The sequence below is a fragment of the Macadamia integrifolia genome, chromosome 3 (assembly GCF_013358625.1).
Source record: "Macadamia integrifolia cultivar HAES 741 chromosome 3, SCU_Mint_v3, whole genome shotgun sequence".
Lineage (NCBI taxonomy): Eukaryota > Viridiplantae > Streptophyta > Magnoliopsida > Proteales > Proteaceae > Macadamia > Macadamia integrifolia.
Genome location: NC_056559.1, coordinates 8,245,615 through 8,271,163, shown reverse-complemented (window position 1 = coordinate 8,271,163; position 25,549 = coordinate 8,245,615). Strand labels below are relative to the sequence as shown.

General features: G+C 37.8%; 2 long non-coding RNA genes across 3 annotated transcripts; one reads left to right on the top strand and one right to left on the bottom strand.

Annotated features, from left to right (window-relative positions):
* Positions 1–488: 488 nt before the first annotated feature.
* LOC122073139 lies at positions 489–1,431 on the top strand. Its single transcript, XR_006138673.1, has 3 exons — positions 489–627; positions 769–880; positions 1,189–1,431. It is a non-coding gene; the product is annotated as an uncharacterized LOC122073139 (long non-coding RNA).
* A 3,248-nt stretch (positions 1,432–4,679) lies between these two features.
* Positions 4,680–6,282, bottom strand: LOC122073319. 2 transcript variants are annotated; one of them, XR_006138755.1, is made up of 3 exons: positions 6,145–6,282; positions 5,901–5,982; positions 4,680–4,713 (listed from the first exon to the last, which is right to left on the bottom strand). It is a non-coding gene; the product is annotated as an uncharacterized LOC122073319 (long non-coding RNA). The 2 variants fall into 2 exon arrangements; XR_006138754.1 differs by lacking the exon at positions 4,680–4,713 and adding an exon at positions 5,005–5,057.
* Between the last annotated feature and the right edge of the window lie 19,267 nt (positions 6,283–25,549).

Here is a 25,549-nt window from a genome sequence, read left to right as displayed (position 1 = left end):
CCATATTTATTTGTATATAATTTATTAGTAAACAAAAATCTTCCCTCTTCCCTCCCCCTTCATTAGGAAACAAAATCTCTCTCTCTCTCTCTCTCTCTCTCTCTCTCCATGTTTTATCAGATAATTATACTGGATGAGTTTATCTTACTATAACTCTCCCTCTTATCATGTTTATCAGGAAACTAAATCTCTATCCCTCTCCATCCCCCTCCCTCACTTCTATTTACGTTGCTTTCTCTACCATTCCTTTGGTTTCAGGTAAGCTCTTGTAGGGTTTCTTATGCAGTTCTTTAGCTTTTTCTCTTCCTATCCAATGATTTAATATAAGGTATACATCTTGGCTTTCTGATCCTATAATGCACTTCTTATCTTCTACAATTTATTTGTTTGTTTTCTTTCTTTTAACTCTTTCTTCTTCCACTTCTTTCTTCTGCTAACTTGATCAGTTTATGCTCTCCCAGTGACATATATAATGTGGGTGTTTCAATATCTAATACTGGCAATCTCATCCAAGAAACTACATCTCTAGTGGCTTTGGTGTTTGCCAACCTTCCTTACGTATTTCTTTCTTTAGAAATCAGCCTACGGGACGATGCTCCAATGGTCTTTTTATGATTAACTATATTGGTATGTAATTTTCTTTTATATATTTCTCAAATTATCTTTTCTTTTGCTCGTAAATCACTGACATTTGGCTCAAGACCCGCCTCAAATCAACTTGTTACTCAGATTGTGAGGAGAAGCTTAAAAGATCAATTTTCTTCGCAGGGAGATCGATGGTAATGATTATAATCATCCCTTCTTCCTAGGCAAAACCATGGACAACCTGCAACAGGGTTTGGTGCTTCATATTATTCAATCCATCAAAACAATTGCTATGGTAAGTTTCCTCACCATTGCTACATATAATTAATCATATTATTATTGTAAATAAATTATTATTTCTTACTGTGCCAGTATTAAATAACTTTGCAATGTTTCACAAGCCTTGCAATAACTGAGGGATGACCCAAATGTTGATATAGTTTATGATGATTATTACAATGTATTTAAATGGGTCTTTGACAAGGCTCCTTTGCTTGGTAAGTATTTTTCTATCTTACAAACATTGATAAATGGGTTTTCAGAAACATGAATGCCTACTTAGTAATAATGTTCTTTCTTTAATTTCCTCCCAATTAAATCCAGGATTTGACATGGACTCTCTACAAAAAGCATGTCGTGGAAGTAGAGGACAATATAATTTTTATCTAAGCAATGTATGTGGAGTTCCAGAAGCTACAGTATGTCCCATTCTTTGTGCACATATCAATTGGGATGACATTCATTTAAATCAGTTGGGATGACATTCATTTGTCAAAGAAGGCATACAAGAACAAGGCCTAGGGTATTTGAGATCTTACATAAACTCAATTGTTTATTTTAGGATTTTTTTTTCATTTATTAATTTGTGATTTTAGGTTTAAAAGATCTTATCTATGGATCTCAAATTTATTTTCAGATGTAAATGGATTCTTAGTTTTTCTTTTTCTTCTTTCTTCTTCTTCTTCTTCTTCTTCTTCTTCTTCTTCTTCTTCATTTTTTTTTTTTTTTTTATTTTTTTTTATGCCTCCTTGTTGAAGAACACATACTTGTAAAGACAATTTTTTTGGCTAAATTGGATTAATTCTTTGCTCTCATGTTGTGTATCTTCCTATCTTCCCACAAAGTTGGAAACATGTCTTTTAGCATTCTTCTGGCCTATGGGACTATAAATTAAGCTATTGATCATGAAACATGTTATCCCTAATTTTTACTTATTTATTTTATCTTATTTTTTTTTATTTTTTGGACTGAGAAAACTTAACCCACAGTTTGGGTATACTAGGAAAACCTTAGCCACTGCATGATCCCACAATTCACCTAGACTAAGAAAGTCCAAGACACATGAGCAAAATTGAACCTTGTGATATCATATGTTGTATTACATCGACACAAATGCATTTGATGGACTTACCCAAAAAGATGTGAAATATGTGTTTGATAAAATGCATAAAAAATTAGAAAAGAGCATTTTTCTTACTCATATTTTAATTTGTTTCCTGATTTAGGTTATCTAGGAATTTTTATCCATACTTTTTTCTACATAATTAAATTGTCAAGATTCAGTTTAAATGATTTTTATATTATCATCTAACGAGTAATACAGTTTGTTTCCTCTTTTATGATTCAAGAAATGTTTGGATTTTTTCTATTCGTTTATGGTGTTATCATATCTAATCTTGGGTTAACCCTCTAATGAGTGTCAGAAAATTTTTCTTTTTTTAATAATAATTAATATGTTGATTTAATTTTTTTGCAACTTCCGACAGTAGTTCTACCCAAAAAAAAGAAACTTCCTATAGTGGAAATCTTGTAGTTTATGTTACAAATACCGTACCCCAAAGGTTTCTAATGCAAAGCATCAATTGACTGGCTCTATTGATATGTGAAGTCATCTAGATATGCAAACTTAGATAACAAATGTACTACAAACATAGTTCATACGATAGGAGCTCAAACTAAGGCTAGAAAACTTGACAGAAAGTGTACTACAACCTATTAAGGAATGGATAAGAACTTTAATTGATATATTCTTTTATATTGATTTTCAGTGTTTCAATGAAGCCCATAAACCATAGTATAGAGTAGGTATGATTCTTAATCCTGAATTTAGTGATGGCTAACAAGAATGGACTGTTTTTGGACATGGGAATATTGACTTGATGACATCCAATCAAGGTAACCAGTTCATTATTGCATACAACAGGATGCACCCACAAGATAGCTTCTCATAATGATATATTGGAAGGAAGAAATCTTCTATACTTTTTCATGTAATTCTTCACTCTTAACTGATACTCATGACCAATGCATCTTATGAGTTGATATCAAAAGTCACAAGTTGTTCTAAATTAATCCAATAGAACTCAATTATCATGGCATTCCAGTTGAGATTTGTCAACCAATGAAAGATCAACCCAAATATTTTTGTGCATATGAAAGATTATCATACTAATGCTTACACATATAAGCATTAGTACAACTTGCTCATATGTTGCTTGGCCTAACTTATGGTGAGTTGATACCATTCTATTATGGTAAGATATGAAGAAATTATAAGACGACTTTAGCATTTCACTATGATATTTGCAAATAGTTGATTTGGTTATTGGTTTCTTTCAAGTTGATTTTAACTTGAAATATCCTTCATTACCTTCCTTAATACAATCTTCATGATCACGATAATTTGGCTAGACAAAGATCTTCATATGATGTTTCCAAATGCCGATCCTTTCGTTTCTCATTATAGAAAGTTAATCCTTAAACTAAAGGATGGGGATATCAAGGCTTTTTCTCTTTTTTTTTTTCTTTCTCTTTTCATGTTTTGTGATTTCTTTTGCAATCTGGACAATGTATGAGTTTGCTTATGAAGCCCTACAGCCCTGCAACATATTCATTATTTAAGAGTATTTAACCACTCATCAGACAGAGTTTGGAATAAAAAGACCAATATAGTTTTGCAATACCAACATGCCGGGATTGGGCATAAGTGTGATCATTTTTGTAATAAATGGAAATTCACTTGCTCCTTATATTGTTCATATTGTATAGTACATATGCAATTTATCAATTTCTTTTGAATATTCAGGAATCATATACCACTTCTAACTCGGCATTCAAGTAGAATCTATTTTCTACTCCTAAATAGGGTATGAGGCCTATTTTTCTTTTGCAATCATTTCTAATTTTGTTTCTTTATTTCTTTGCTTTATTTAATGTATGGGCTAGGTTTAAACCGTTTGGTTTGATTTTCACCATTAGGCACCCAAATAAGGGTCTTTAATTTAATTACTGCCAAGAATATATCTACATTCTAAGTAAGCACTGGGCCACGCATCCCAAGTGCCTCTCAACCATCCGATGCACTTCTGATCTCATCCCATTTAGGAAAATAAGAGTAACTGCTCTCTTTAATTCTTTTTTTTTTAACTCTCTTTAAACCTAGACACCCAAATATGGGTCTTTAATTTAATTACTGCCAAATATATATATATATATATATATATATTTTACTAGTGTATATATATATAGTAAAAATTACATGTGCAAATGCACGTGTGGTCATACATGGGAAGAGTGAGATGGAAAGGGAGAATGATCAACAAAGCAAATAAAGCAACAGACACATGAAAATAAGGTGGAAGGTACAAATCTTACCCATAGTATTTTTTAACCTTTCTGTAATAAAACCAATTTTCGGCGACAACTTCACATGAGAAAAAGAACGAGAAAAAAAAAAATCATTGTATTGAGCATCAATGTTATAAAACGTAACTTTGAAACATCACATGATTGGGATATGGAGATACTCCTAATCACAGAGGGTTTTCTCTTTGTTCAATGACCTAAACAGGATATGTTCTTGAGCCTTCATGCCTCAACTCCTTTTTACGTTACCTACAAAAAATAGGTATGAAGAGTTCTCCTGTGAGAGAAATAGTTGGATCAATGAGAGAGAGAGAGAGAGAGAGATGAAGTAAGACTGATAGACATAAAAGAAGGGAGAAGATTGTGGGAGAACAACCCTTAATGATCAAACACGAAGAGGGATGCAAGAGAGGAGCGCTAGTGATGGGAGTGTTTGAATGCTGTTGTAAGACTCTGAAACTGGCAATCTGTGTACTAAATTATCTGTAGGGAAAAAAATGAGCAACAGAAATTAGAGTTTAACAAATTCACTCCAATTCAAGAGAGAGAGAGAGAGATTGGGGCGAGAAATCGATGTGACAAAAAAAAAATAGCAAATAAAATTAGAAGTTGTAAAAATTCAAATCCTTCTTTGAACAGGAGAAAGATAGACAACAACCTAGATTCAAGAAGGAGAAGGAGAAAGTGAGAGAGAGGGTAACTCATGATTATTTTTTACGATCGCAAAGAGATCTATCTCCAAACAGAATATCAAATTGATGTTGGTGCAAATTTATGCCCTATTATCAAAGCAATAATTCATCCCCTTTGCCCTATTATCAAAATATCTGTAGGGGAAAAAAGAGCAAAAAAAATTAGTTTAAATAAATGCACACCATTGCAAATAGAGAGAGAGGGAGAGGTACGCCAACAAAATTAGTTCCAAGTCTATCCATAATTAATAAATGCTATTTTTTATCTTGTCCATTCCCCTATTTAACTACTAAGTTAAATAGAATATATGACAATAATCTATCTCTACATCACCTTTTTACAAAAAAGCATTAGAATTAACTTTTTCAAACCTCATACGTCTAAGATGTGAAGCAATCACAAGAACATTAAAAATCTGAATTTCAAATTGCATGGTAAGATTGTTGAATATCATTACAAAAAAAAAGAAAAAAAAAATCCAAGCCATCACAACACCTGTAGGGATATTCATATTGGGTGGATTAAAGGAAATATCCAACAATGGGTACTGAACATAAGAAAACACTACGCAAAAATCTAAATAATGGCCATTGGTTGCTAAGCTTGAAATGAGACGACCTTCAAGAGTAAGGAAATCACCATATCTGAGTTAGTTTGATGAATTACAAACTTAACTACAAGAGCTTCTCAATAAACAAATTTTGATAATGAGAAAATCCCCTAATTAGCATCACCTATGCAACAAAAGAATAGACTTATAAAGCTATAGAACACTGAAATCTGGTCAAGGGAAAAGCACGGAATCTGAAATTTAAATTTCTGAGTGACAGATAACGCATCAAATCATTGAATTCATCATTTTAGATGGCCTTAAACCAGATTCGGATCACAAACTGTATGAGTTAGAGTATTTAAAAGATAAAAAATTTATGATGAGAAACACCTGCATAAAATTAAAATAATAGTGAAAATCTTACCAAATCTGCAGTGAAGATCGAATGTTGGATGCAGAGGTCACTGTTTCCTCAGCTCTCACAACTAAAGAACTTCCCCTCTTTTCTGAAATTAAAATGCAATCAGAAAGAGAGTTGGAGAGAGAAAGAGAGTGAGAAGGGTTTCTACCTCTCTGGTTTGAATCAGGGATTTTAAGGGTTTTATGGGTTTCAATAAAATACATTGCAACAGAAACATTGAATATGCGTGAGCCAGATAGAAGAGTACCTAGCCCAATCGTGCATGATCAGATAGATAGTCGGTTCATCCCCAGGAAGGCTGACCTTCAGAATATAAACACATAAATTAACACTAACCCTGGAAAGAGGTACATGTTTCCCTGATTGCTGTGGCCAATTCGACCATTTCCTGCGACAATTCACAAGAGGTGATCCAAAAAGGCTTATGTCATCAAATAATTCAATCTTCCATCAAATTCGAAATGCATGTGAAATGCAAAGCATGCATCAAAAAGTAAAGAAAAGGCATTGCTTATTTGAAATTTTGAAGGAAGAGAAGCAACTTTCTTTGGAACATATGAAGCATGTGAGGGGTAAGGCAAAAGTCATTGCCACTGGGAGCCGAAGAGGATTAGTGTGTATAATGGGTGTCAAGGCTGTTCACATTGTACGTAATCACTATGTTAGGTTCATGCTATTTGCAGGATTTAGGGCTTGTCTTTATATTAATGAAGTGTTAATTTGTTTCCCATCAAAAGTATGGAAAACGAATAAATAAAGTAGATAATTATGGCCATGCATGTATTATAGTGCATACCCAAATCCACATCTTTGAATGGACTTCCACTTGCAAATACGACAGTGTCACCCACAATGGAGAATGCTGCTTCAGGGGTGCATTCAGCTGTCAAAAAAAAAAATCAGCAACAATGTTTTTTAATACATAAAATTCATAAATACAGGCTAGTCTGAGTTCACGTAACATTCTGAGTAGGATTTGACATTGCAAAAATAGCTGGATTCAGGACTCAACAGAGGAGCCGTGCATTTTGAACGGTTTCTGAACGTTTGGTATGGTCAGAACTGCTTCCCCTACTCTCGTCAGCTTCTAAGCCTCTCAACACCCTGTTTTGTTGGAACCCTAAGGGGGTGTTTGGTTCGAATTTTCCATCAAATCACATTCTATGGAATCAGTTTCTCATTAAATTTAAACCATTTGACTCATTTTTGTGAAAAGCTGATTCGGAGTCGAGGTGTCCAGTGGAATCCCACATTTCAACTAAAATCCATGACTCAACTGGATTAACCTCAATAGGTTAATCCACGATCGAGTCACGGTTTCTAGGGTTGTTATAAAAAGCCTAGATTCACTCTGAATCAAAATTTTTGGAGTCGTGCGATTTTTAACGGTGAAGGTCGATCGGAGTTTACCTGAAACAGAGAGACGGAGGTGAGATTTCTCTTCGTCTTCCTCTTCTTCTTCTTCTTCTTCTTCTTCTTCTTCTTCTTCTTCTTCTTCTCTTCTTCTTCTTCTGCTCGAGGATTCTTCTTCTTCTTCTTCTCGAGGATTCTTCTTCCTCTTCCTCTTCCTCTTCCTCTTCGTCTTCTTCTTCTTCTTCTTCCTCTTCTTTTTCTTCTTTCTTCCTTCTCCTTTTCTTCTTCTTTTTTTGTGTTTAGGGTTTCTCACGTTTACCCTCCTTCCATGATAGATGCTCGCAGCTGAGAAGAATTTGAAAACTGAGTTGATTGAAGGTGAGATTTCCCCTCTTCTTTGTTTTCTTCTTCTACATTTGTGTTTTATTAAGATTATTGAAGTTCGGTTTCTATTTTTCAGGTTGTAAACTTTATATCTAGGGTTTACCCTCTTTCCAAATCAGACACTCGAATCCGAGGTTTGAATCTGCAAAACCGAAGCTTGATTTAAGGTGAGATTTCCCTTCTTATGTGTTTTTTTCTTCTTCGTCTGTGTGTTATTAAGATTATGGAAATTCGGTTTCCATTTTTTCAGTTTTTCTTCTTCTTCTTCGTCTGTGTTTAGTTTCTCACGTTTAAGATTTGAGTGGCTAAAAAGCAGTCGGGAACTTAACTGGTGAAGAGAGAGAGAGGGACCTACAGTTTCTTTTGCTCTCTGTGTTTTCCATTTTTTCCTCTCTGGTAAATGCTGATACATTTGGTGAAGACCATCGAGATCACTTCTTTACTGAGCTCAGGTAATCCATTCGATCATTTTCTTTAACTTCCTTTGTTATTCTGTAAAGAATTTCTGTTGCAGAGATAGTTTTTTTCCATTTTTGTAGTTTTGAGATGCTTAAACTTCACTACCATTATGTTTGGATCCGATGAGACTGCGTTTTCTTCTGATTTCTTGTTGTAGAATTCTGATTGATAAAAGGAGTAGCGATCATGGCACTCGTGAGGTCAACCAAAAGGCCTATAGTTGATGATCCCATCACTGTTTGATCAAGGTGTGTTTTCAGTCTACGGGTTTGTTGGTTTCAGTCTAGGGGTTTGATGATCCCATCACTGTTTGAACAATACTATTTCTGATTTTTTTTCTTGGTGTGTGGGGTTGGGGGAGGCTGTTGTTTATTGGTTGGGTTTCGTGGTGTTTCTCTTTTGTGATCTCCTTGCTCGGCGTCCTTCATTGGGCCTTTGGGGGTATCTGTTGCATTGAATCTTTACAAATGGTTTCTTGTTATTTCTTTGTTGTGCTCTCCTTGCTGTCTTTTATTGGGGTGCTGTTGTATTGTGTCTTTACAGATGAATGTGTTTAGTATATATCTACAAATATTTCAAATGGGTTTGATGCAGATAAATCACCCTAATTGGGCTTATTTTATTAGAAATCAGTTGTTTGTTGGGTTATGTATGTATTGTGCTTTTGATCTCATGTGTTTTCATTGTTAATAAGCCACTTTAATGGACCTATAAAATTGGTAGAGGCTAAACATACAAGATTAGTTAAATGTCTTTATTTTATTCATTTTAATTGGTATTAAGTTTTTTAGTTAGGCTGGATTAGGATTCTATAAGTCCATTCCTATTATGAATAAGTTTATTTACATTATTTTAGTTTGCTAGTTAATTTATGTTACCTTATTAGTTAAGGATTGGGTTAAGCCTTTCCTTTTTAGTGTTTGAGTTTGTTTTTGAGTCCTTTATATAAGTTTGTAAGGGGTTTTAGCCTAGTACATGAATTTGATTAATGAGATTTTGGCTTGAGGCTTTTCTTTTGCGACTAAGTATGTGTAATATCCCGCTTCTTAAAACCGGTCTGATTTCGTGGTTGAACCGGTTTAACCATGCAGGAACCGAGCCAGAGGATGTTAGAGCGGGTTCCTTATGGGCTATGATGGCACGGGTGACCTTAAACACCGGCTGGCCCGACAAGTCCGAGCCAGTGCCAGAAGAGACGGGAGTGCCCAAACCGTGTACGTGCACCTACCATAAGGCTATGTACGGATAAAACAGGTATTATATCTGTATTTTAAGATATATACGTAGGCTACAATGTATGCCTGGGGTGGGGTTTGAGCCGAGGTCCGAGCCCGGTCAAAATCCCGAGTTTTGACTCTCGGGTGGGTATTACAGGTGGGTACACCTACCCACCTGAGTGACCCATCCATCACTATTCACTTAAATAGGAATAGTATATAAAGCTTTATGACTTCTTTTCTTTCCATTTATTACCCCCGTACGTTTGGTGAGAAAAGTAAAGAGGAGAGAGAAAAAGAAAGGGAAGAAGAAAGGAAGAGGAAGAAAGGGAGGATCTCAGTGGCGCCGAAGCTCGATCTTGCCATTCCGGTGCCGGAAGAGTAATCTTCAACTCGAGATCTACAGTTGGAGGTAAGAAAAGCTGGGTTTTATGAACATTAACCATACCCACGCTTTAAACCCTTGATTCGAGTATGGTTTCTTAAGATCTTGTAAACACCCTTTGAAATGATGAATCTAAGGTTTAATAGATGATTTATGTGTTGATCTTGAAGGATTTGAAGAGATATTGACAAAGTAGAAGGAGCATTGTGAGTTGGAAGTGTTTTTGGAGGGTTTGAAGTCATTCTTGAGCAAAGAAGGTAAGATGGTTCCCCTCACTTGAATCTAACTTAAATCTAAGCTAGAACCATCCTATAGGACTCTAAAGGTGTGAAGAATGGATTGAGAAAAGCCCTATTTGGGTCCCCAAGGAATGGAGGAAGTTGAGAAGGAACTGGGGTTTTTCCGCCAAAACCGGCGGGTAGGACCGGTGGGTAGACAACCCACCTGAGACACCCACCTGAGAGGACCAGGGGGGTTCTGGCCAAACCGGCGGGTAGGACCGGCGGGTCCTACCGGCGGGTCCATACCCGCCGGTCCCAAACCGGCAGGTGGGACCGGTGGGTAGACAACCCACCTGAGACACCCACCTGAGTGGCCAGAATGTGATTTTTAGGTCTGATCGAGCCCAAATCGGACGTGGGACCTTCTTTCGACGTTCTAAACACGATTTTGACGTCGGATTTCATTAATTTTGATTCTAAAATGGTGAAGTGCTAACCCCGCTCAATTTGGTTAGGTTCACCAAAGCCTACCCGATTCGCTCCGGATCTCACCCGTACCGAGCGGGACTCCTTGTGCGCTACAAGTAAGTGGAGAGAGGACGTTTGGCCTTGTTTCAAGGCATTTGTTTGGCATTCATATAACTATATCTAATTTAGTCATGTCATCATGAATGCGCTATATAGATTAGTCATTTCACTCATTGATGTGCATATATGCTATGTTTACTTTTCAAATGCAAATTGAATGTGATGTTATATGTTGAATGTGTACATCATGTTTCATAACGCCTTGATAGACTAGATGCCGTGGTCGGCTTGGAAACGAATGCATTGGTGGCCCGTGGTATGGGACACGGTGGCACTATGCAGTCGTACTGCATATAGGAGCATGCGGTATTAGGATTCTCACCATCCCGTGCTACGACCCTTCCCAACAGGGGTTGAGGTGTTGGGTTGCCATTTGGGGGGAAGCAGGGGTCGCGGTTGTCGGACACTGTGGCGGTTAGGCATTACGCCCGGCGAGTCGTGTAGGACAGCCGGCAACCCCGGTGGTATTTCAAGAGGGCCAATCGTACTGCTTTTAAATTGCTGGAGTCAGCACTGTCATTTAATTTATTTACATTTCTGTTGAGAGCCGGTGGACGGCATTGTCTTTATTTTTCCGAGTACTCACGGTGGGCCTTCTCCAACAGCCCTATGGGCGTATCGCGGGAGGGAGTTCGCGGCTCGTACCCGGAGTATACGCGCACTGTGGTTGTAGTAGCACTAAAACCAAAGACTTAGTAATGTTGATTAGGTGTGTGTGATTTAAAATGACTTGCATGGCATGTAGTGCATATGATGTGTTGTGTTGTGATGTGTGGACTGTTGTGTGTGGTCCACCTCTCTACTTACTGAGCTAGTGAGCTCATTCCACGTGTACACCCCTTTTTAGATGATTTTGCAGGTCATGCATCTGAGGAGCTTGGGGTGGGTCCCGCAGTCGAGTTTCCTGAAGAGGACTGGTGGACCCCTGATGAGTTTGAGCACGGCGTAGACTGCGCGTGTGAGAGCTGTGCTGCAGGACAGCGGTTCTGAGGCCGAGCCGAGCTCCAGCCTTGATACCGATGCCGAGCTGTGTACTCTGATGATTCTGATATTTTCCTGTATATACTTGATACTTGGACTTTATTCTTTTGTGTATATATCATGCCTTCGGGCCCAAATGTATATAATTATGGTATCATCATTTGGGTATCAAGTATATGGGAATTATTTACAGGTAAAACTTAGTCTTCCGCTGATTTGATGGACTTGTGTTAGTGTGTGTATGCTGTGGTGGAATACAGTATCTGATGATCCTGGCAGGTTTGGGTTAACCGGTGTTAACTCGGTCACCGCTCCGGTTCAGGGTGAACGGGGTGTGACAGTCGCAGTTGGGACTTGTCCTTGACTTCGTTAACTTCTATGCCACACGCTATTCCTAAGCAGACGTTCTTTGGTAATTTGACAAAATTCACATAACACTCATGTGACTCCTTGTCTGAGCAACATTCCCCGATTCCGTGCTCCGTGAGAAAATTTACCTTCAGATGCTTTGTAGAGGTTATAGCCCCAATGTTGTTCAGCGCTGGTCATCCTAGGATGGCATTATAAGCAAACATTACTTTCATGACCATTAAGTTGACCAAGGTGGTCGCCGAGCAACAACTGTGGTCACAGATAACTCAATGCATCCTTCTATGTATGATGGGGCACCTGCGAAGCCATATAGGGATCCTACTGTGGTCTTGAGCTTGTCATCTCCAAAGCCAAGATTCTTATAGGCCGAGGAGGAAAATACATCCATCGAGGAACCAGTACTGATCAGGGCTATGGAACATGTTGTTTGCGATCACTAGCTGAACTACGATGGCAATGATGTGTGGCCAGTCTAGGTCCTTCAGGTCTTCATCAGAGAAAGAGATCAATAGATCCTTGCAAGCTGCTTTGATAAGCTCCCTGGTCACACAAACTAAATGAGCATGGGCTTTTGCCTTCTTGACTGATTCTTGCCCTAACCCCATAGGATGGTGAGTATGGTTGGGCCAGTGGGCTGATTTGTGTCCCCATTGGGTCGTTTCTCACCTACTGAGCTCCTTTCTTGATCAAGTCTTCAATTTTCCTGTTCAGTTGTCAACATTCGTTGGTTTTGTGACAAGTATCTCCGAATTTTTTCTAGTATCTCTTGGAATTGCACTCTTCAAGTTTAGACTAGATAGGCCTTGGCCAACAGATGACCTCTTATCTTTGATCTCCAATAGAATTTTGGATCGGGTATAATTCAATAGCAGTTTGTCCAGACTCATTGTCTCAGATTTATTTTAGTCACGCTCATCATCCTTGGTGCAGAGGTGGTCCTCTTCTTGTTCTAGCTCGACATTGTTATCTCTTTGTGCACTGCCATGTTTTCATCCGTGGCTATGTATTTATGACACCATTGTAGTAACTTGACCATACCCACCAGTTGCCCTTGCCAAGGACTTGTCAAGCTCTTCATGGTTTACCCCATGATAAAGGTGTTGTAGGCCATACCATCTTCTAGATCCTCAATCTCCAGAGTGAATTCAGTGAACTTGTCGATGTAGTCCTAGAGCGACTCATCGTAGCCCTGCTTTATGACAAAAAGACTAGCAGAGGTCTTCTATTGCTAGATATTGTTCTGGAACCGGGAGATGATGGTCTTTCCCAGTTCATAGTAGCTATGTATGGACCTAAGTTTTAAGGTTGAAAAGTAGGTCAAGGTAGCTCTGGAGGCCTGACATAGTGCCATGTCTGAGTTACCCTGAATGAACATCATAGAATTGTGATGCCGCAGGTGATCCAGTGGGTCGGTCATTGCACATGATGGAGGAAGGCATCTTGAACTTCTTCGAGAGATTAGCGTTCATTAGATTGTTAGACAAGGAATTGCATGTTAGGACCGCTAGCATCCCTGTGGCCAAATTCTTCAAGCTGCTGATATTCTCAACTAGCTAATGGATGCGGTGGTCCATCTATTTGGATGCGAGGCTTCAGTTCTTTCCCTTCCTCAGTTGGGAGTTCAGGGGAGGTCTTGGAACCTCAACCTATCTTCCCTTCCTTTTCGCGCCTGATCGTCCTTCTCTAGGTTTCCAAGAAAAGGCTCAAGGCTAACTGTGCCTCAGTAAACTAATCCTTCTAGGAGTACTTGGCCTCCTTGGTGGGTCAGCCCTTCTGAGGGTGACTTTGCCTTCTTGGTGGGTCACTTGGTGGGTCAAGCCTTCTGGGGAGACTTCGTCCCAGTGGTGCGGATTCTCTGGCTGACCGTTAAGGAGCTAATACTTCTTCTTTCAAGGCTTCTCCTCTCGAGCCACTGAGGGGTTGTGAATGCCATCTGGAAGTGTTTTGCAGCTCAACAGACAATGGTCTCTTTGTCAGTGCACATTGACAGAACCCATATGATGATCTTCATCCCCGTGTCGATCTGTGAGTGGCAGGTCTTGCTAGTATGTATTTATATAAACCATATGACCATTATCTATGTGTCAATCGATGAGTGGTGGATCGTGTCAGTGTGTATTAGGCCTTGGTCTCGGTGGTAGTATTTTGGACTCCTAAGCCACAGAAGGTGGAACATCAAGAAGCGTTGATTTGATTTGTTGAACCAGATTTTAAAACAACAAGTTCATCTCTATTACTTGAAGTTATAACGCTTGTACTTGTGAAATCAGGGCGGGCGTGCTAGGATCTAGTTGCTCAAGTGGTGGAGGAGGAAGGACGTTCACAAATATTCGAGTGTTGGTGCCTTGTTGTGTTAGTTGGTTCATGCCTGGTCAGCCTTCGGGGTGATCTCTTGTCTAGTTGTAGGAAGGAGTGGTGGTGAAGGCAGACCACTCAAAGGCAAGCTCTTCCTCTATATGATTATCGGATTATGGCTTTGCTAATAATTTTCCCACAGATTGCATCAATCTATTGTGGGAGAAATAGGCCTTTAGTGATGATCCAGGTGACGACAGTAACTCGAGAATCAACCTTAAACCCTAATCCAAGCTGAAACCCGGAAGTGGCCCGAATCAGCTTGAAACCCTAATACGACCTCAGGCCAATTTTGGACCCGATCTTGTGGCACTTGATACTAGTAAGTTATATATAGATGAATTTATTCTAATCACTCCCTAATGATATGGGAACGATATGAATAAGGATTGCCGAAAAAACCCCCAGTTGTCAAAAGAGAAAAAGTCTCCTCTTTGTTGTTTTTTATTTTTATGAGCAAATAGGAAGCTCGATACCCACACTATTGGATAGTGCTCCAAAATACGATTCTGATGATATGTCGCATGTGAAAATCGGACCACCGAATCTCCCAAAATCACTCCCAGAAGTTGAAATAGGGATCGACAGACCCAATTCAGACCCGATCTCCCCTAGCTCGTAGGGCATACCACGGGCCCATCCAGATACCCATGGACCCACCAGCACACCCACGGGCCCACTAGCTCACTATGGGCCCTCTAGGTCCCTACAAGCCCACATGTACTTTGCCAAAAAAGGAAGGAAAAAAAGAGAAATGTGTTTTTTTCTATTAAAAATACCTTTTTAGGAAACTTTTTGGATGGGTCCACCAAAGTTTTGATGGACCCGCCACCTTCAAATAAATAAGGAAGATTTGGTGCATTTAAAACATGGGAAAACCCACTTTTGGAAGGTATTTTTGACGGACCCGTGGGACCCTTCTGTTTTTGGATGGCAGGCCCATGGAAATTTTTGGGAGACCCATAAGAGGGAGGGGTTGACACCTATAAATAGTGTCTTCCTCTCCACCATTAAACACATGAAGAAACGGCCAAAAGGAGGAGAAGAGGGAGAGAATAGAAGGAGAAAAAGAGAGAAAAGAGAAGGAAGTAAGTGTGGGGTGAGGGAATTCCTCCACCTCCCACCCTTAAGGAGCACACTGGAGTTTGTAGAGCTATTGAAGGCCTAGATTCCCTGAAGGAGAAAAGCAAGCAGCCGAGGTCAGTCCTTTCTAAGCCAGGGATCCACACCAGAGTCGCCGAAGTATCAGCCGGAGCCCATCCCCTCTTGACTCGGAACATGGGTCAAGGTTAGGTATATTTTCTAACAAGGTAGCCATAATGTAGATCTTACATTAGATACAACATGTGATAGTATTGTATGTTAGGATTTTTATGTGGGTTTAACTGATACCAATTGATCCATTGGGCCCAAGCAATTATAGACCCACTCTGATTAGGAAACTCCTAGCTCTTTTCATTGTGAGAGTGGAATAAGGTTTTAGGGATTCTATTATAAATAGAATACTGACGGTCCTTGCAGCCATTACTTAAAGTCTGATTGATTTTGGGAGCACGACTTTCTCACAAGAGAAAGTGCACAGAAAGAGAGGATACCCTAGAGTAAGAGACTGCAGAAGATCTCAGTAGGACTCCATTTGCGTAGTTCGTCATTGTCATCTTCATGGGAGTAATGTTTAACCACATGGGACAGAGGTTCATGATCTATGTTCATGGGGCTTCTAAACTTACACAGGTACTTCTCTATTCCCATTTATAGATTATGTCATAGATGTCCCATTGATTATTATAGATATGGTAAATCTATATGGTTATGTATTTTAAGATCTATAAAGTGAGTACTTTATTGATCTTGGTTTAGGAACTATACTCATAGTTAAATATCTTTTATGATTCTTGTATTCTAAATACTATAGGGTTATTCATATGTTTAATATGGTAAAGGATCCCCAACATTGTATATAAGTATTTTAGTCATGCAAGTGGGTTAGGACATAGAAAGGGGAATATTTGAAAACCAATATCTAATAGGAAGAACGGTTCAATCGGGTGAAGTGGATGCCTAACACTTTCCCAAATTCATAACCTCGCAGTTACCCTAATCTCCAAACCAGAACGAGTCAATCTCGGGTCTATCCAAACATATCAGGCCCACATCCTAGGTTCTAGGCCCTAACCCTAGGTGGCGACTCCAAATGTTTATAATTATTCTTAGAATGTATCTGAGGCGGATAGCCTCGCGAAATATGCTACCCACATGTCTTCGAGTGAGGATACAGTGGTGTGGTGGCCCACGGGAGCAGCCACGACCACCCCCTCCACAGTGGGGGATTCCCCTTCCTTTGAGGGACGATTAGGAGTCCTTTTAGGTGATCTTTCTGTTTAGGGAAGATTCGTTATTTGCTTGGAGGTTACGTATTTTATTGGAAGTAAGTATCCTTGTGGTGAGCAAGTTCCCTTCTTTATCTAGGAGTTATTTGAGTGATGTTAGCTCGGTTGCTTGGTTTCCAAGATATACATGTGGATTTGGCGGGGACGAATCCTTGGGCTGGCCCTAGTCCATTTCCTTGGTCCCTAAGACCGGTTTGGCCCTAGCCCATTATTTCTAGCCTTAGTTCCATGTGTCATGCTAATATTGGCGTGTGTATTTTTAGCATAAAAACATGTATTTTTATGAAATACAATATAATTATATCCCATACTAACATATTATAGTATAGTTGCATAAAGATATCATATATATTTTTGCAAAAATATAGTAGATTGTATTATCTAAAATACAATTGATATTCATAGTTGTGGTGTATATACAGACATTATATAGAGTTTCTTGCTATTTGCTGGTTTTTACCGCGAGTAGGAAGTTATAGAAAATAGTGAAGAACAAATCTTCTTCCTCTTCTTCTTCTTCTTCTTCTTCTTCTCTCTCTCTCTCTCTCTCTAGGTTGACCATATATATTTTTTTAATTATAGAAATAAAATAAGCACAAACTTACGGTGCACTAACATCTTTGAGCGGACACTTCCTAGTCATTGCCTCGTAGTCAATATTTTTAACCAAAAGGGTTAAGTTGTTGTTAGAATTTATTCAAAATGTAGGGTTAAACAAAAATGCTTTGTATCCAAATGGAGAGGGATAGTGATCCGCGGTGAAAAAGCTTTGTTTTTTCCTTCCATCAATTGTTAAGCTCTTCATCGTTGCTCTAAATTTTGTCTACCTCCTATCCTTCCTCTTGAGCCTTTATCATCCTATAAAGAAGTCCCTTCGCTGCTGCCTCAAAAGCTTTTTCTATCATCAAATAATTAGCATTTTATTAAAATGCTATTCCCTTTAGCTAATAGAGTGGTTGCCCATCTAGAGATGTTTTTGGTTTGATGTGATATCCCTGTAATAATTAGGACCTTTGTGAAAGAAGGGAAAAGTAGATGTAGTAATAGATTTGAGAATAGGGGCATTCACCAGCGCTTCAGCAGAATAATAAAAGATCCCATTAGTAACCCAGTAATCTGCCTATTTTAGAATGGTGTATGGGTTGGTTTTTCAAGTCCAAAAATGACTTGATTCCTATGCTTCTAGATGAAATAGCAAATGATTATGAAGATTCTGGGAAAAAAAATCATTTTATTTCTTGGTATATCATTAGAGTTTAAAAAATACATAATTAAATTATTAAAAGAGGGGAAGTGAAGTAGATCAGATTTGAGTCCCAATGGGCTAGCAACCCAAATTCTTCTTGAAAATTCGCAATCAAGGAAGACATGTCAAGTGGTCTCTTGATGATTGTGGCATAACCACATGGGGTCAATTTCCACCCATTTTCACATGATATCTTTTACCGAAATTCTTTATGATTAATTCTCCAAAAGAAGAGCCTAAATTTGGGGTGGATTTTGAGTTTCCAAAAATAGCGCCACCACTGTATACATGGAGATGAGCAAGAATACCTTTTTCAGCATCTATTAAAGTTAGTGAAATAATTAGCTTTAAGAAATATGGTCGCTAATTTAATTGTGAGAGACCCCTCATTTGTAAGATGGCACCACCGTCAATCAAGTTTGAGGAATATAGGGATCTAGATAATTGAATAAGTAATTGACAAGGGTAAATGGAATTTAAAAGCCCAATATTCCACTGATTTGCCATGATGAATTCATTAGCCTTTTCAAGATGTTGGGGGGGAGGGGGGTGGGTAATAGGAAAAGAATAGTTATCCAAAAATATAGTACAAGAAGAATGTAACTAGGGGTCAATCCAAAAATGAGTATTTTTGCCATCGCCAATTTTCAGATAAATCTCTTTTGTTAAAAGGTTAGTAGATACTTACAATGTTGTTTAAGGACAAAGATCATTTTCTCCTCAATGTTGTTTTATCAAACACTGACTTCTTGGCTTTGAGAATCTGGGTCCATAAGCTATGGTCACTATTGAGGAGTCACCAACCAAGTTGGAGAAGTGAAGCTTTGTTTTGTGTTTCAGAGTCTCTTATCCCAAGACTACTAAGATGAAATGAGATGGGACTTTTTTTTTTTTTTTGGCCTCTATCTCCATTTCAGAAATTAAGGTAGATGGAATCTAATTTCCTGTAATTACTTTGGGGAAAGCAAAGCACGACATTAGATAAGAGGGAATTAAAGAGAGGACATATTGGACTAGAACTGTTCGTCCAACGTATGACAGAAGGTTGGCTTTCCAAATGCCAAGCTTTTTGCCAAATCTTTGGACCACAAATATGGAGAGAGATTTTTCTCTATGGTGAAAGAGGCTGGTTGTTTGAGATTTTAAAATGTAACCGCAAGCGTATGGATCAGTGTAGCTACGGGTCGAACACAGGGAGAGCAACCACTTTATTTATTTTTTTCTTTTAATAATGCGAAAGTGAACTGATTAATGATTGTGATCTAATTCTAATTACCGTACTAAACATATGTATCTAAAATAATGTCTTAACCATTCATCATCTAAGAATTTAAAGACAGAAGCCACGCAATTAAATTAAATAAATAAATAACTGAAAATAAACAACCCACGCATTTAAAAAAAATAATAAAGAAAAAAAATGTTAAAATAAAAATAAATTAAAAGAAAGGGGATAAAGCTAGAGAGAGACTCACAAGTAGGTTCTCTACTTAGCCCGAGGGTTGCAACATAATATGAGCTTCCCTGCTTGACCAGACAGTCACTCTTACAAGGTTTACTCTACTTGGCTTTAGGGAAAGGGAGACAATTAAAATAAAAACAATAAATTGATAGTTCTATGGCTAGGAGGGGCAAAGCCAACACATACACTAGCCATGAACCTTGGGGGAAAGGGATAGTAATAATGTAATGACTGAAATTAAAATCCTAAATTAAGAAAGAAAAGGATAGTAGAAGAGGGAATGAAAGGGGGGAGAGAAGACTACTAAAGGAGCCTACGTACTTGAACTTCAACCCTTAAACTGAAAACTTGATCAATTTGAGATCCTACCAGTACTAAAAATCAGATCTGGAATAAACAAAATATGAAATTTCTAGTACTAGAGAAAACAAATCTAAAGAAAAAATAAATTGAACTTGAAAGACATGCTTCATAGCTTGTTCTTGTCACCTATAACTAAGCCTAGAACTAGACCTTGAAAATTACAACTTGAATTGCTTAAACAATAAAAATAAAAGACTGAATCAAAAACAAAAGTGCTTGCATTAATTAAATAAAAAGAAGTTACAAAAGTGTTTAAAGCATAAACCTAGAAATAGAGCTAGAGAAAGAGATAGAGCAACTAAAAAAAAACCCTAGAAGAACAATGGATTTTTTTCCCCTCCTCGTACATGAGTTGTATTTATAGGGAATGGGGAGGTAGGGTAACAAATTTCTCTTTCCTAAAAGGGAGAAATCCACAATTGGTAGTGAGATCTTTTGAGACCAAAAGTGCTAAGGTGGAGGAGAGAGAAGAGAGAAATAAACTTGGATAAATTTTCTATAATTTTTTTTTACTTATTTTCTTTCCTTTTTTTTTTTTAATTTATTTGTCTCTTCCTTTTCTCTCTCCAAGGGACGATTTTCCTTCTTTCTTTGTGTGATTTGGACAATCTTTTAGTGATGATATGGAGGAGAGAGAAGATTTGGATAAGATTTATTTCTTCTTTTTTTTTCTTTCATTTATTTTCTCTTCTTGTGCAGGAAACCCCTCCCACGATTTTTCTTGCTTTTAATTTGATGTGAAAATTTCCTCTATGCCCTTAGTGCTTTAAGTGAGTGAAAAGTAGAAAATCTTCAACAAAATTCTCCAAAAAAAGTTAACCATGAGATTCGAACTTGAGACCTCCTGGTGAGCAAGGGAATTTTGCACACCATAGCTCACCAACTACCCTAGATAGTTGTTGTTGGAGAGATATGATGCCCGATAATGCTTAAAGTCTTTAAAATACAAAACCTGCAAAAAGAGAGTAAAACCTAAGGTAGCTCCATTCTAAATATATAAAATGCATGTTTTATTACCCTAGATTTCACACATAAATGTGCTCATCAGAATTCCCCCACACTTAGACTTTGCTAGTCCTTAAGCAAAACAAAAAGAAAAAGAATAAAAACAAAAAACCTAACTCACTTTCGTTGGAATCACGGTTGCACTTAGCATGTGCAATAAGCCTTTAAACCCCTAGGTCACCCCAGTGGACGAATTGTGTCTCGTGGGTGTTTGCAGTGAATATACACCCAAAATTCAGAATAAATAAATCTCAACCTTGGCTAAAGCTAAGGCTCATACTGATTCAGAGCAAAGATAATTTTTCTCACAAAGGATCCCCACACTTGAACTTTTATTATCCTTTATCAATTCCAGGCACTAGCATATTTCTTAATTTGGAACTCACCTCGTCTCTTCCAAAACATCCTTATCTTAAGATAAAACCACTTGTGAAGAAATAGGGAACCAAGGATTAAGGTGTTGGAGTGTTTTTTACTAAAACATATTGCCAAGCATTAATGACATTTGCAAATTTTTTCTTCTTTTTTTTTCGCTTAATAAACGCTATTCTTCTCCACTACTTTTGGCCTGAATGACATGGTGGAGCAAACACCAAACACCCAAGTTACTATGTAGCTTCGCTTTTTGCATATCCCTACAAAGACAGTGATGCTAGAGTTCTTTCAAAAGTTTCCTCCCTAGGAATTTCGATCAAGACACCACGCTTCCTGAGGCGCAATGACCTATCTAGTTCTAAGGGAATCAACTCTTATTCTTCTTTATACCACATTTCACATTTTATTTAAAATTGTGCATTTGTCAACTTATGCCAAATTAAAAAGAATGTCTCAACTCTAAATCAAAAGTATAAGGAACCCACAGATTTACATATGGTCTAACACCATAAAATAGGGGTCTCTTATTTTTCAAAAGAAAGTCTCATCTCAAGACACAGGCTTGTTTCTTTCTTCTCAATAGGGTTTTTATACGTTCAAAATGGGTACCTTAGTCAAAACTTTTATTTTGCACATTAATGAAGCAACTGAATGGTATGATCATTAGCCAAAAGCCAAAGTAGGACTTCATCCTTTAGCAAGCTCAAAAAAAAAAAAAAAAAAAAAAAAAAAAAAAAAAAAAAACAAAAAGAAAAACAAATAAAACAAAGTAGAAAAAGCAGAAACTGGTTTCCCTCTCCCACACTTAAGTTATGTAATGTCCTCAATGCATAGTTAGAATTAAAAACAAAAACAATGCAAGGGGGTCATACCTGATTAAAAGTTAGTCATCAATGTAAAGAGGTTCATGGAGATCCATGACCTCTTCACTACCAGTAGTAGGAAACTCGAGGAACGGTTTTAAACGCTGACCATTAACCTTCAAAATTACCCCTGTTATCCTGGATTTAAAATCTCCATAGCCCCATAGGGATGTACATTATGGACAATAAACGGGTCATCCCATCGGGATCTAAGCTTACCAGGGAAAAGATGCAATCGAGAGTTAAACAATAAGACCTTATCATCAATTGCAAAAGATTTACACAGAATGTGCTTATCATAGAAAGCTCTGGTCTTTTCCTTGTAAATCCTAGAACTTTCATAGGCTTCATTCCTAAGTTCCTCCAACTTAAATAGTTGGAGCTTACTATGAATTCCCGCATCCGACAAATCAAAGCTGAGTTTCTTGATGGCCCAAAAGGCCTTATGCTCCAACTCAACTAGTAAGTGACAAGTTTTTCCATACACCAAACGGTAGGGAGACTGACCAAGGTCGGTCTTGAATGCAGTCCAATGGGCCCATAAGGCATCAATGAGCCTAAGGGACCAATCCTGAAGGTTGGGATTAACAATTTTCTCTAAGATTTGTTTGATCTACCTATTAGACATCTCCACTTGGCCACTAGTTTGGGGGTGATAAGGGGTACATAACTTATGGGTGATCTCATACTTTTTCATTAGGGCTTCAAAAGGCCGATTACAAAAATGAGTACCCCTATCACTAATTATTGCATGTGGTGCATCAAAGCGGAAAAAAATGTTCTCTTTTAGAAACTGGACCACCACTATGTGGTCATTAGTTTTACAAGTATGGCCTCTATCCATTAAGAAACATAATCAACAGCAAAAAGTATGTACACATTTTCAAAGAAATTAGGGAATGGTCCCATAAAATCGATGCTCCATACATCAAAGATCTCAACTACCAAAATAGGGTTGAGGGGCATCATATTCCTCTTATTGATACAGCCAAAAGACTAGCAGGCGGGACAAGCCTTACAAAAATCAAAAGCATCTCTAAAAAGAGTGGGCCAATAAAATTTGCATTGGAGAATTTTTGCGACAGTTTTCTTAGGTCCAAAGTGTCCACCACATGTATGATTATGACAAAAAGAGAGAATAAAATGTTGCTCATGACTAGGAACACATCGTCGAATAATCTGATCCGGACATATCTTAAACAAATAAGGATCATCCCAAAAAAAGTGCTTAACTTGGGAATAAAATCTATACTTATCTTGAGTGGATTATTGATCCGGAGTTACACCTGAAACTAAGAAGTTGACAATGTTAGCAAACCATGGTTCACTGGACATTGCAAATAATTGTTCATCTGAAAAGTTCTCGTTGACTAGAGAATCGACAGTCAAGGAATTGGGAAGCCAGGATAAATGGTCTACAACTAGGTTTTCAACTCCTTTTTTATCCCTAATTTCTAAATCAAACTCTTGCAAAAGTAAAACCCACCTAATGAGAAGGGCTTTAGCATCCTTCTTCTGAACTAAGTATCTGAGAGCAGAATGATCAGTATACACCACCATATGTGAACCAACTAAGTAAGACCGAAACTTTTCTAATGCAAACACAACCACTAAAAATTCTTTTTCAGTGGTTGTATAATTGAGTTGTACATCGTTTAAGGTCCTACTAGCATAGTAAATGACAATGGGCAACTTATTAGTCTTTTGACCCAAAATCGCTCCTATGGTAAAATCTGAAGCATCACACATCAGTTCAAAAGGTTCAATCTAAACAGATGGTTGAACAATGGGCGCATTGATCAACTCCTTCTTAAGTTGTTTGAAGGATTTTAGGCACTCTTTAGAAAACTCAAAAGTTTGATCTTTGGAAAGTAATAAAGTGAGAGGTCGGGCTAACTAACTAAAGTTCTTAATAAACCTTTTGTAGAAGCCTGCATGCCCTATAAAAGATCAGACATCCTTAACAGATTGAGGCGGTAAATTATCAATTAAATCCACTTTGGCTCTATCTACCTTAATTCCCTCCTTGGATATTACATGGCCTAAAACAATACTAGATTTAACTATGAAATGACATTTCTCCCAATTCAAAACCAAATTCTTAGATATGCACCTTTTCAAAACTAGAGAAAGATGATGAAGACATTCAGAATAGGAATTTCTATGAATTAAAAAGTCATCCATAAATACTTCTAAGAATTTTTTGACCATGTTAGAAAAAGTACTCATCAGGCATCGTTGGAACGTAGTAGGGGCATTGTAAAGCCCAAAGGACATACGCCTATAAGAAAATGTTCCATATGGGTATATAAAAGTGGTCTTATGTTGGTTCTCTAAAGTAATTGGGATCTGGTTATAGCCAGAATATCCATCAAGAAAACAATAGTATTTATGTCCAGCTAACCTCTCTAACATCTGGTCAATGAATGGCAATAGGAAGTGATCCTTCCAGGTTGTCACATTAAGTTTCCTATAGTCTATGCACACTCTCCACCCTGATTGGACACGGGTTGGAATTGTTTATTATTGGCATTAGGAACTACAGTCACACCAGACTTCTTAGGCACTACATGAACTGGGCTTACCCTTTGGCTGTCAGAAATAGGATAAATTATTTCATGATCCAAGCATTTTAGGATCTCTTTATTAATGGCTTCCATCATCATTGGGTTAGCTCTTCTTTAGGGTTCCGTTGATGGTTTGGAATCCTTCATAATATGTATATGATATTGTACAATAGAAGGGCTTATACCCTTGGTATCACCCATGGTCTAACTTAGGGCTTCCTTCTTATATTTTAATACTTTAACTCCTCTTCTTGGCTAGAAGTCAAATTTGAAGAAATTATTACAGGAAGAGTCTGGTCAGGCCCTAGGAAAGCATACCTAAAATTAAATGGCAATTTCTTAAGATCTAGCTTAGGAGGCTCAACTATGAAAGGTTTAGAAATGGAATTGGAAAGGGGTCCTAAGGGCTCCACAGGTGTGTGAAAACTCAAGACTTCAGAAAATAAATTTTCACTATCATCATCCAATTCATCCATACACTCTTGGAATTCTGAATCAAAATCAATATCAAAGTTGGTAACTAAATCATCAGAAAAATCTAGAAAATCCTCAAGCATATTGATCTCTTCTTCTATATGTGGTTACTTGCCTATCCTAAATATGTTAAACTCAATAATTTGGTTACCAAAAGATAATCTTAGGAAACCATTCCGGCAGTTGATTAATGTATTACTGGTAGCCAAGAATGGTCTTCCTAAAATTATTGGGATCTCATCCTTGGTTGAGAAGGGTTTGGTATCTAACACAATGAAATCAACAGGGAAAATAAATTCCCCCACCTTTAGTAAGACATCCTCAACCATCCCTTTAGGAATCTTAACAGACCTATCTGCTAACTGAAGAGTAGTTCCGGTGGCTTTCAATTCTCCCAATCTAAGTTACTGGTACACATGATAAGGTAAAAGATTCACACTTGCACCAAGGTCAAGTAAGGCATGCTCAATGTAGGTGTTGCCTATGACACAAGATATGGTAGGGCTCCTTGGATCCTTATACTTGACTGTTATAGGCTGAGTAATTATGGAACTAATGTTACCTGTTAAGAATGCCTTTTTGGGCACACTAG